The sequence below is a fragment of the Nycticebus coucang genome, chromosome X, assembly GCF_027406575.1.
Source record: "Nycticebus coucang isolate mNycCou1 chromosome X, mNycCou1.pri, whole genome shotgun sequence".
In the NCBI taxonomy this organism is placed as follows: Eukaryota; Metazoa; Chordata; class Mammalia; order Primates; family Lorisidae; genus Nycticebus; species Nycticebus coucang.
The window spans coordinates 167,616,817-167,626,432 of record NC_069804.1 but is presented as its reverse complement, the minus strand read 5'-3'; the positions used below and the strand labels follow the sequence as shown (position 1 = coordinate 167,626,432).

The 9,616-nt window shown below is 37.7% G+C and overlaps 1 non-coding gene across 1 annotated transcript; it reads right to left on the bottom strand.

Annotated features, from left to right (window-relative positions):
- Positions 1–9,133: 9,133 nt before the first annotated feature.
- On the bottom strand, positions 9,134–9,240 carry LOC128578728 (U6 spliceosomal RNA). The gene has a single exon (XR_008377863.1). It is a non-coding gene; the product is annotated as a U6 spliceosomal RNA (small nuclear RNA).
- Between the last annotated feature and the right edge of the window lie 376 nt (positions 9,241–9,616).

The window sequence follows — 9,616 nt, the reverse complement described above, 5'->3', positions numbered from 1 at the left end:
TATTAAGTCTCAGAACTCTGTACTTCCAAATGTTTCCAAAACTATAAAATGCACAGGACTTGGGGGCCTGTGAAAGAAAAGGTCCTGAAAACATATGACAACACTGTACCTGGGAAATGGGTCCTCAAGAAAAGAAACTAGCATTTGCAGACACTATGAAAGATCTTTGTACATGTGTTCTTTAACTCTCATATACAGTCAATGAGATAGGTCCCAATATAATCACTATTTTACAGATGAGAAAATTTAGCCTCAGAGAGTAAGTTAACACAAGATTCAAACTCTAACCTGTTTGTTTTGAGACAAAGTCTCACTTTGTCACCCTGGGTAGAGTACCATGGCATCATAGCTCACAGCAACCTCAAACTCTTGGGCTCAAGTGATTCTCCTACCTCACTCTCCCAAGTAGCTGAGACTACAGATGTTTGGATAACAGGCAAATAGAATATTACTAAGTTTCAAGATAATGACAACTAGAGGTATTCATTCATCACAGGATGCCGTGACTCAAATTTTTGTGAAGAAATTCCATTCAGAGGCAGTGGGGTATGGTAAGGAGCAGTGTCCACTACTTTGAGTCACAGCATCCTGTGATTAATGAATACCTCTAGTTATTATTATCTTAAAACTTAGTGATATTCTATTTGCCTATTATCCAAACATCCTTGAATGGCAGATAGTTTAGGGGTCTAGATGTTAGGGAAAATAATGAACTCAAGAACAACCAAAACGATTCATTATAAAGTCATAGTCTCACCCTCATAACATAATCCAACTACTCCCACATTTACTTAACCAGGAAGAGATACTACCCCATGGATCAGAGAAAATGGTACCAGATGGAACTATCTGTGTGGCTCAGATTGAGGACATATACATCAAGCCATACGTGACATAAATTGGTCCTGCTATTCTGGTGGCTGTATTGCTTCTTTAAGCATCACCTCACTAAAACTACGGTGAACAATTATACTAGATGATAACCTTTGTACGACACTCTATAGCCTACCGAGGTTACATTCAACCTCCCTGTGAAACACTACCACATCCAGTGTCACAGGTGAGAAAACTGAAGAGACAGATTAAGTCATTTGCTTAAGGACACATATCTACATCAGTGGTAAAGTACAGAATCAAACCCCAGACTTTTGACCTTGAAGTTCAATATACTATTGTTTAAGAGCCAGGACATTGGCTTTGACTTCATTTTAGCACAATGACTGCATAGTTGAAAGACTAGAAACGTCATCCACTTAACTGATTTGATTTCTCAATGCTAAACTTCCAGCTTCTGAAGTTCTTCTTTCCAGGCCTATTACTAGCTCTCTATTGATTGGACTGACCAGCTGGTCTGGTACCACACATAGTCTATGTGTCATAGGTGCAGGGAACCCCTCCTCAAACTCTCAAATGCAATAAACGTCACTTTAACTTTGAGGAAATCCAAAACACATGGCAATCATAAAAATGACATTGGAAAAATTAACAACAGGTTATCAGGAAGACAGGATCTCTAGTAGTGTTATATGGATGAGTCATGACTAGCCCCTGTCAAAAAAAAAAAAAAAAACAACGTGGAGAATATTATAATAATATAGATGACAAAGAAAACATATATATATACACACACATATAAATGCATATATAATCATTGCCTATGTTTTCTCATCAGCCGTAATAATTATTTTAGGCATGACAAAATCAGTAAATTATACTTTCAAGTGAGTGGTTTGTTTATTTGGTGAGATTAAGATCCTTACCTAGGTCCTTATTGCCCAAGGGCTGAATTATGCAAGAGCCTTCTACTTGACCTCCCTAAATAAGTAGTGTTTGTCCTACTTGAGAGTTCAACAGAATCACTTGGAGGACCTCTTTAGCTACAGACTTCTGGACCCCACCCTCACAGTTTCTGATTCAGTAGGTTTAGGGTGGGCCTCAAGAATTACCTTTTCTAATACGTTCCCAGGTGTTATCAACCCTGCTAGTCCAAGGACCACATTTGGGGAACAAATGCGGTACAGCCACCCAAGCAACCGCCCAAAAGCAGTGATTGTGTTGGTATCACTCTTCTCAATTCCCTACACAATAAAATCTGAGGCTAGTCACTACAGTCTATACTGCAAGCTCTGCTCACCTTTCTCCAATCTTCTCTCTCAACACTCACAAACACAAACCTTCCATTTTGGCCAAGAAGTTTTCTTTATTGGTTCCTGAAGGCAACATGCTATCTTCAATCTTTGCTTCATGATATTTCTTTCAAAGGAAAAGCCTTCACCTTTCCTTTGCCCATCAATATCTATAGACTTCTGGCTCTTGCTCCATTTCACTTAGTTGGCCTTTCCTAACTGTTCTAGCTGCATCAATCTCCTTGTCTATAAATGCCAATAGCATTTTTTTTTTTTTTTTTTTTTGTAGAGACAGAGTTTCACTTTATTGCCCTCGGTAGAGTGCTGTGGCGTCACACAGCTCACAGCAACCTCCAACTCCTGGGCTTAGGCGATTCTCCTGCCTCAGCCTCCTGAGTAGCTGGGACTACAGGCGCCCGCCACAACGCCCGGCTATTTTTTTTTGTTGTTGTTGTTGTTGCAGTTTGGCCGGGGCTGGGTTTGAACCTGCCACCCTCGGTATATGGGGCCTGCGCCCTGCTCACTGAGCCACAGGCGCCTCCCGCCAATAGCATTTCTAATTTGTACCTATCAGTTCAGCCCCCGGGAAGTGGAGCAGTTTTATACACATCTCCTTTTTGTAAGTAAACTCAGTTCCCTAAAGGCCCATGTCCTAAGCAGTGCTTTCCTCCAGTACTCATGACAGTATTAAACAAATAGTAGGTACTGGATAAATACAGAAGTAACAACTGAAAACAGTTGTTTTCAATAACAACTTTTAAAATACAACTTTATTAGTTAAGGATATTTCGTATATTTTTAAACTAATAAACCTTGGCACAGTAACAAATGGTAGATTTTGGCTAATTAGGTTTATTTTATTTTCAAGTTTTTGTTTGTTTTACATGTCTTTCATGTTCTGAGAATTCCTGAGGACAGTCACATTTGTAAAATTAGGTTGAAAACAGATGTGACAACATGAGTACAATCTATGCATTTGCTGATCGCTGCTGGATATTTCCCAATATATATTCACACATGGAGCACAGACCTAATTTACAGAACTTAACTTAACCCTCTGGTAAGGCAGATGCATCATAGGTGCCTTTGACCCAGATCGGCACCAAACACTGATCTAGACATATGCTAATTAAGATTTCATTAATGACAAAAATATCCTGCCTTTGAGGGATGTCTTGGTGAAACAGAAGGGAGATTAAAAAGACAATTACATTTCTTAAATTGCCTCCCTTGTTCTTCATGAAATACTTTGAGGCTGATTTGGTTTAATTCCACCTTTCCAAAAAATCTCACTTGGGGGAAAATGGGAATATAAAAATAATAATCTCTCAAAGCAAATTTAAACTAGTCTAACAAAGACACTGCACACAGAAAGAAACCAGTATTCTAAGTTTGCTGCCTGTGTTCTTCTCTCCCATTGAATCTAAATTATTTGTATTGATAAGAGGAAAACAGATACAAATTGTGTCCACACATACAAACTAGCTTGATTTTTTTAAATGATTTTTCTTTATTTCTGAACAGATTACTAAAATGGGTTTGATTTCAGTCAAACATCTGGTTCTTTTACTATCAATTGTCTTCACTACAGCCCATATAAACACACATATTTCTGGAACATGGGAGGGCATAATCATCTGGCAGCTGGACATTAATGACAATGACAATGACAATGTTACTTAACTCAATGACATTAGAGTTGGCTGTGGATTTTTGCTTTATTTTGGATTTCTTTCACTCCAAAGAGGCTCTCCAACTCCAAATACTTTGCTATACAAGTGACTACTTAAATGAGTGCAAAGTAACAGGCTTGTTGGTTTCTATGGCAGACCATACACAATTGCCATAGAAATATATAATTACACCTGTCAACCACATCTTATATAATTGATTCAATGACTAACAATGTCAGTGGTAGGCTAAGTTTTGAGGTCTCGCTGTGAGAAAATCCTCATACATGGCTAAACATCTTGGTGTCCTAATTGCTTGTCATACTGCCAAGGCTCCTGTGTTGTATGTATTTCCACAAAAACAGACTGAAATAGATAAAGCACATTTAATAACCTAAAGCAAAATGATAATGTTGTTTTTGTTTTGCAGGCCTTTTAAGAAAATCGTAGAGTTGTCTAGAATAATATGGTCCTGAAGCCAGATTTGAAAGAGAAGACCAAAATATGATTTTGTGCATTAAAAATGAGATGCATGCTCTGCACTTTTCAAAAAATTCTTCTAATTACGATTATGTGCAAAGAGAAGTAGTTCATCCTTAACATGTACAAAGGCCCAACATGACAAGAAGTTTTCATCATACTCACTGTCTTTTCAGGAGTTGTTGGAATACATCAATGTTCATTGACCATAAAGCAAAAAAGCATTGAAAGCTACTGGCCATGGCAGGTTTTTTGAGAGGGTGGTTTGGGGAAATCAATATGATGGGAAAGTAGAGGCAGCCAACACTAGGGACCAGCACACCAGCCATAATCATGTGTAATGAACATGAAGAGTTATAGCTAGCTAGTCATATAACAAAATGCAATAGGTTACTTTTAACATTTAACAAATTAGGACCTGATCAAATGAAAAAGTGCATGCACAGCTAAGAACATAATCAACAAAGCAAAGAGACAACTTATAGAATGGGAGAAGATATTTGCATGTTACACATGCAACAAAAGGCTAATGCCAGAACCTACAAAGACCTCAACAAATCAACAAGAAAAGATCAAGCAATTCCATTAAAAACTGGGCAAGAGAATTGAATAAAAACTTTTCTTATGACGATAGACTAATGGCCAACAAACAAATGAAAGAATGCTCATCATCCCTAATCAAATCCAAACCACATTGAAATCTGACTTAACCCAGTAAGAAGGACCCACATTATAAAGTCTCAAAGCAATAGATGCTGGTGTGGATGTGGAGAGAAAGGAACACTCATACACTTTTGGTGGAAATGCAAACTAGTACAATCGCTGTGGAAAGTAGTATGGATATTCTTCAAAGAACTAAAAGAGCTACTTTTTGATCCTGCAAGCCCGCTATTAGATACTTACCTAAAGGAAAAGAAGACATTTTCTCAGAAGGATATTTGCACTCAAATGTTTTATAGCATCACAATTCACAATTGCAAGGGTGTGGAAACAACCCAAGTGCCCTTCGATACATGAATGGATTAATAAACTGTAGTATATGTATACCATGAAATATTGCTCAGCCATAAAAAGATGGAGATTTTGTATCTTTTGTAACAACATGGATGGAATTACAGACCATTCTCCTAAGCAAAGTATCACAAGAATGGAAAAACAAATACCACATGTACTCAATACTAAATCAGAACTAGTAGATAAACACTGACATGTTCACATGAGAGAAAGAAATTCAAGTGGGGGGAGAGTGAAGAGGGTAGGTAAATTCCCACCCAACAGGTACATTGCACAGGTGTATTGCACACTTCTTGGGTGAAGGACACATCTGCAACTCAGACTTGAACCCTACAAAAGCAAACTATGTAACCTAATCATATACACCCCATGTTAATGTGCAATTTAAAAAAAGAAATGTAGCTAATTGCTAATTGTATACTGTATTAGTGCCTAAAAAGTAAAGTGACTAATTGAAGTGACTAATTGTCAGGAAGCCTACACATTCACCATGTTTTACCAATGATTAAATAACATTTTTTAATAGTATTGATTAATATAAGGGTATATATAATTGGGTTACATTATTTGCATTTGTGAGGAGACGTCCAAGTTGTATTTGAGTCCTTCACCCAAGAGGTGTGCCATATACCCCTACATTGTATCCATTAGTGGGAGCTTAACTCACCCCCCTTCCTCCCATCCCACATCCCCCCTACTTGAATTTAACCGTGTTTTTCTCTTGTGTGGGCCTATCATTTTCACCAAGATTAAATAAGTTTTGATACACTTCACAGATACAAAGTAACTCCCATTCCCAATCTCTATTGGCCTCTTATTTATATTTAACAAGCTGTTGTTTTTTGTTTTTTGGGTTTTTTTTTGTAGAGACAGAGTCTCACTTTACTGCCCTTGTTAGAGTGCCGTGGCGTCACACGGCTCACAGCAACCTCCAGCTCTTGGGCTTCCGCGATTCTCTTGCCTCAGCCTCCCGAGCAGCTGGGACGATAGGCGCCCGCCACAATGCCCGGCTATTTTTTTTGTTTTGGTTGCAGTTTGGCCGGGGCTGGGTTTGAACCCACCACCTTCGGCATATGGGGCCGGCGCCCTACTCACTGAGCCACAGGCGCCGCCTAACAAGCTGTTTTTTATACCAATCATAATCAGGCAACTGCTTCCCATGGCTGCCAAGGTCCATTCATTCATTCATTTGTGCATTTATTCAACATATTTTTGAACATATATTGTGTGTCAGGCACTCTGCTAGGTGTCAGGATGCAACATGAGAGAATGTGTTATAGGAGCACACAAAAGTGGCACTAGCACAGACTCAAATGATCAGAAAAAAATTCCTGAAGTCAATGACACCTGAACTGAGTCTTGCAGGATGAGTAGAACGTTAACTTTATTTCAGGGCGAAAAGGTGATATCAGTCACAAGGCAGATACATCCCCGCTGGAACTTGAAACGGCATAACAGGAGATGTGGCTTGAGAGGGAATGATGAATCAGACCATGGATGGTTTTGATATCATATTTAAAGATTTGGATCCTGAGAGCAATGGAGAACAACCAGTTTTGAATTGTGTGTTAGGAGGAGGAATACATGTTAGGAAGATTATTTACCTGCACTTTAAGAATAGAACAGTGTTTCCAGAAAATCTAACTATTTTTCTTCAATTATATTCTCTTTGACTAAGAGTATTTGACAGCATTCATAACATGATTTCTTTATTGCTCTTCCAGTTCTTCTCCAGTTCCTCTGCTGATCTTAGAGACTATTGTAAATTAGCTTTCTAATCTGCATCCCTGCTCCCTACAGTCCATCCCAAACACTTCTAAGAATTGTTCTTCCTAAATTCCACTTTCAGTGGTGCAATACACATTTGATGTTTCTAATTGCATAGGATGCACCCATTTGGGGTAACAGCACCATAGTTTTCCTTTGGACAACAATCCCTTTCCACAGGATGCTGGCCCACATTCTTCTTGTCAAAGGACAGCATACCTTTGATTTTACCTCTCCTGGTCTATCATCATATCCCATTGCACTTGATAGTGATGGAGGGCACACTCTTATAAGTGGCACTGTGATGAAAGCTGAGAAAAGAAGAAATGGAGAAAATTCAAGTCCACCCTTAAGAAACTTTCTATTCTCTGAATCCTATTTCTGTTTGTTGGCCTTCTGTCCAAAGCCTTCCAATGGTCTCTACTACACAGGTGAGCATTAGAATAGATAGTATTGAATACTGTGCTTTAGTTGTGCCTTTTCTTCCTAGCAAGGTTATAAGCTCTTCAGGAAGAGGCCATGTTTGCTACTACTTTTTATGCTTTCTCCCACATCCATCTGCCAACCTAGGATTTTGTGCAGTAACATATTGAATTAAATAATTTTAAGATACTAAGGAAAAATATACAAAATAAATTTATTTCATTAAAAAATTTAATTGACATAAAATAGTTGTGCATATTTTGGGGGTACATATATGTACATATAGTTGTGTATATTTTGACATGTGTACATAATGTTGTAATGATCAAATTAGGGTAACTGGTATACTATTACTTCAAACATGTATTTTCTTTCTATTGGGTACATTAGAGTTAAGAAATTTATTTCCAACTTATATCACCCTTGGGCCACTGGAGCTTTATTTGTTAAACAGTATTGTGTATTACATGGGTTTTAAAATCAGACAGACCTGGGCAGCGCCTATGGCTCAAAGGGGTAGGGTGCTGGCCCCATGTGCCAGAGGTGGCGGGTTCAAACCTAGCCCCAGCCAAAAACTGCAAACAAAAAAAAAATCAGGCAGTACCTAAGTTCATTTTCTGGTTCTGCCACTTATAAGCTGCATACCCATACCTCAAAGCCTCAGTTTCTTCATCTGTCATGACATGGTACATTTTAAATTGCTGATAATAGTGTCTGGTACATAGAAAAATTCGCTAAATATTCGTTTTTACTGAAATGCTTGTTGTTTTCTGAATCAATACCCACAATCCTAATTTTTTTAAATATCAAATTCTGGATCTGTGACAGAAGAAGAAACTATACATGGATTTCTCACTGAAATAGAATAAAATGCCTTTTGTAGACAAACCTTGACAATTCCTAAACAACTTCCATCTCCAAATGTCATTGATTCACTCTCACATTTCGTCTTTTCCACCTGGTTATAGAAACAATCTTTGAGAAGGCAATTCTGATTTCCACAGGATTCTCAGTAGTAAATTCATAGATTTTTATGGGGAAAGCTTATATTGCATGGAGTTCTTTCAGAAAGGGTATGAAAAGAGCACCCAGAGAATTTACCAGGGGGATAATTTAATGTGATAATACATGAATTTGGCACCATGATCCACCTGTAGTAGTTTTTAAATGATTTTCATTTTTAATTTGAACATGTGATTTCTGAGACATTCTAAGTGACACTTTAGCTACGCATTCTTCTAGAGTGTTAGGTTATTTTACCTGAAACAAAAATAGCATACGTGGTCTATAGTATCTTGGATCCCTCAGAAATGCCACTGCCAAAGTATAATAAGTCATACTCTTATATCTCAAAACAGTCTGTAAAATATGAATCATTTTTTTTTGCAAATGGTGAATTTCTAAATGAACTGTGGTGCATCCATACCATGGAAAACTACTCAGCAATAAAAAGAACCTACTGATACACTCAGCAACTTGAGTGGCTGGGTAGGTAAAGATTCAACATTGACTAAAAGTGGGTAGACTGTTTCTTTTGGGGTTGAGGAAAATATTCTTAAATTAGATCATGGTGATAAAGGCATAACTTCGTGAATATTCCAAGATGACACTGAATTGTATACTTTAAAAGGTAATTTTTTATTTTTTTTTGAAAATAATATGGAATGCTTCAGGAATTTGTGTATTATCCTTGCACAGGGGCCATGCTAATGTTCTCTGTACCATTCCAATTTTAGTATATGTACTGCCGAAGCGAGCACAAGGTAAATTTTATATATGAATTGTATCTCTATTCTTGAAAACGTAAGAGAGAGAAAAATGATAGTGGCTGAGAGAGAGTAGCAGTGGTGAGGTTCTGGATATATGTAAAGATAAAGGCCATGTGATTTGCTGATGATTAGACATCAGGTAGGAGAAAAGGAGATGAGTCACGGATGACTCCAAGGTTTTTGACTAAGAAACTGCAAAAATAGGGTTGCGCACTTTCACTAAGATGGGAAAGATGATGGGAGAAGCAAGTTTTAAGGGTAAATAAGAATTATAGTATTAGACATATTAAGCTTGAGATGCTTATTGAACATTCAAATGGATAGATATGTTGAATAGATTGGAAGGCAACTGTATATGCTTCTGGTG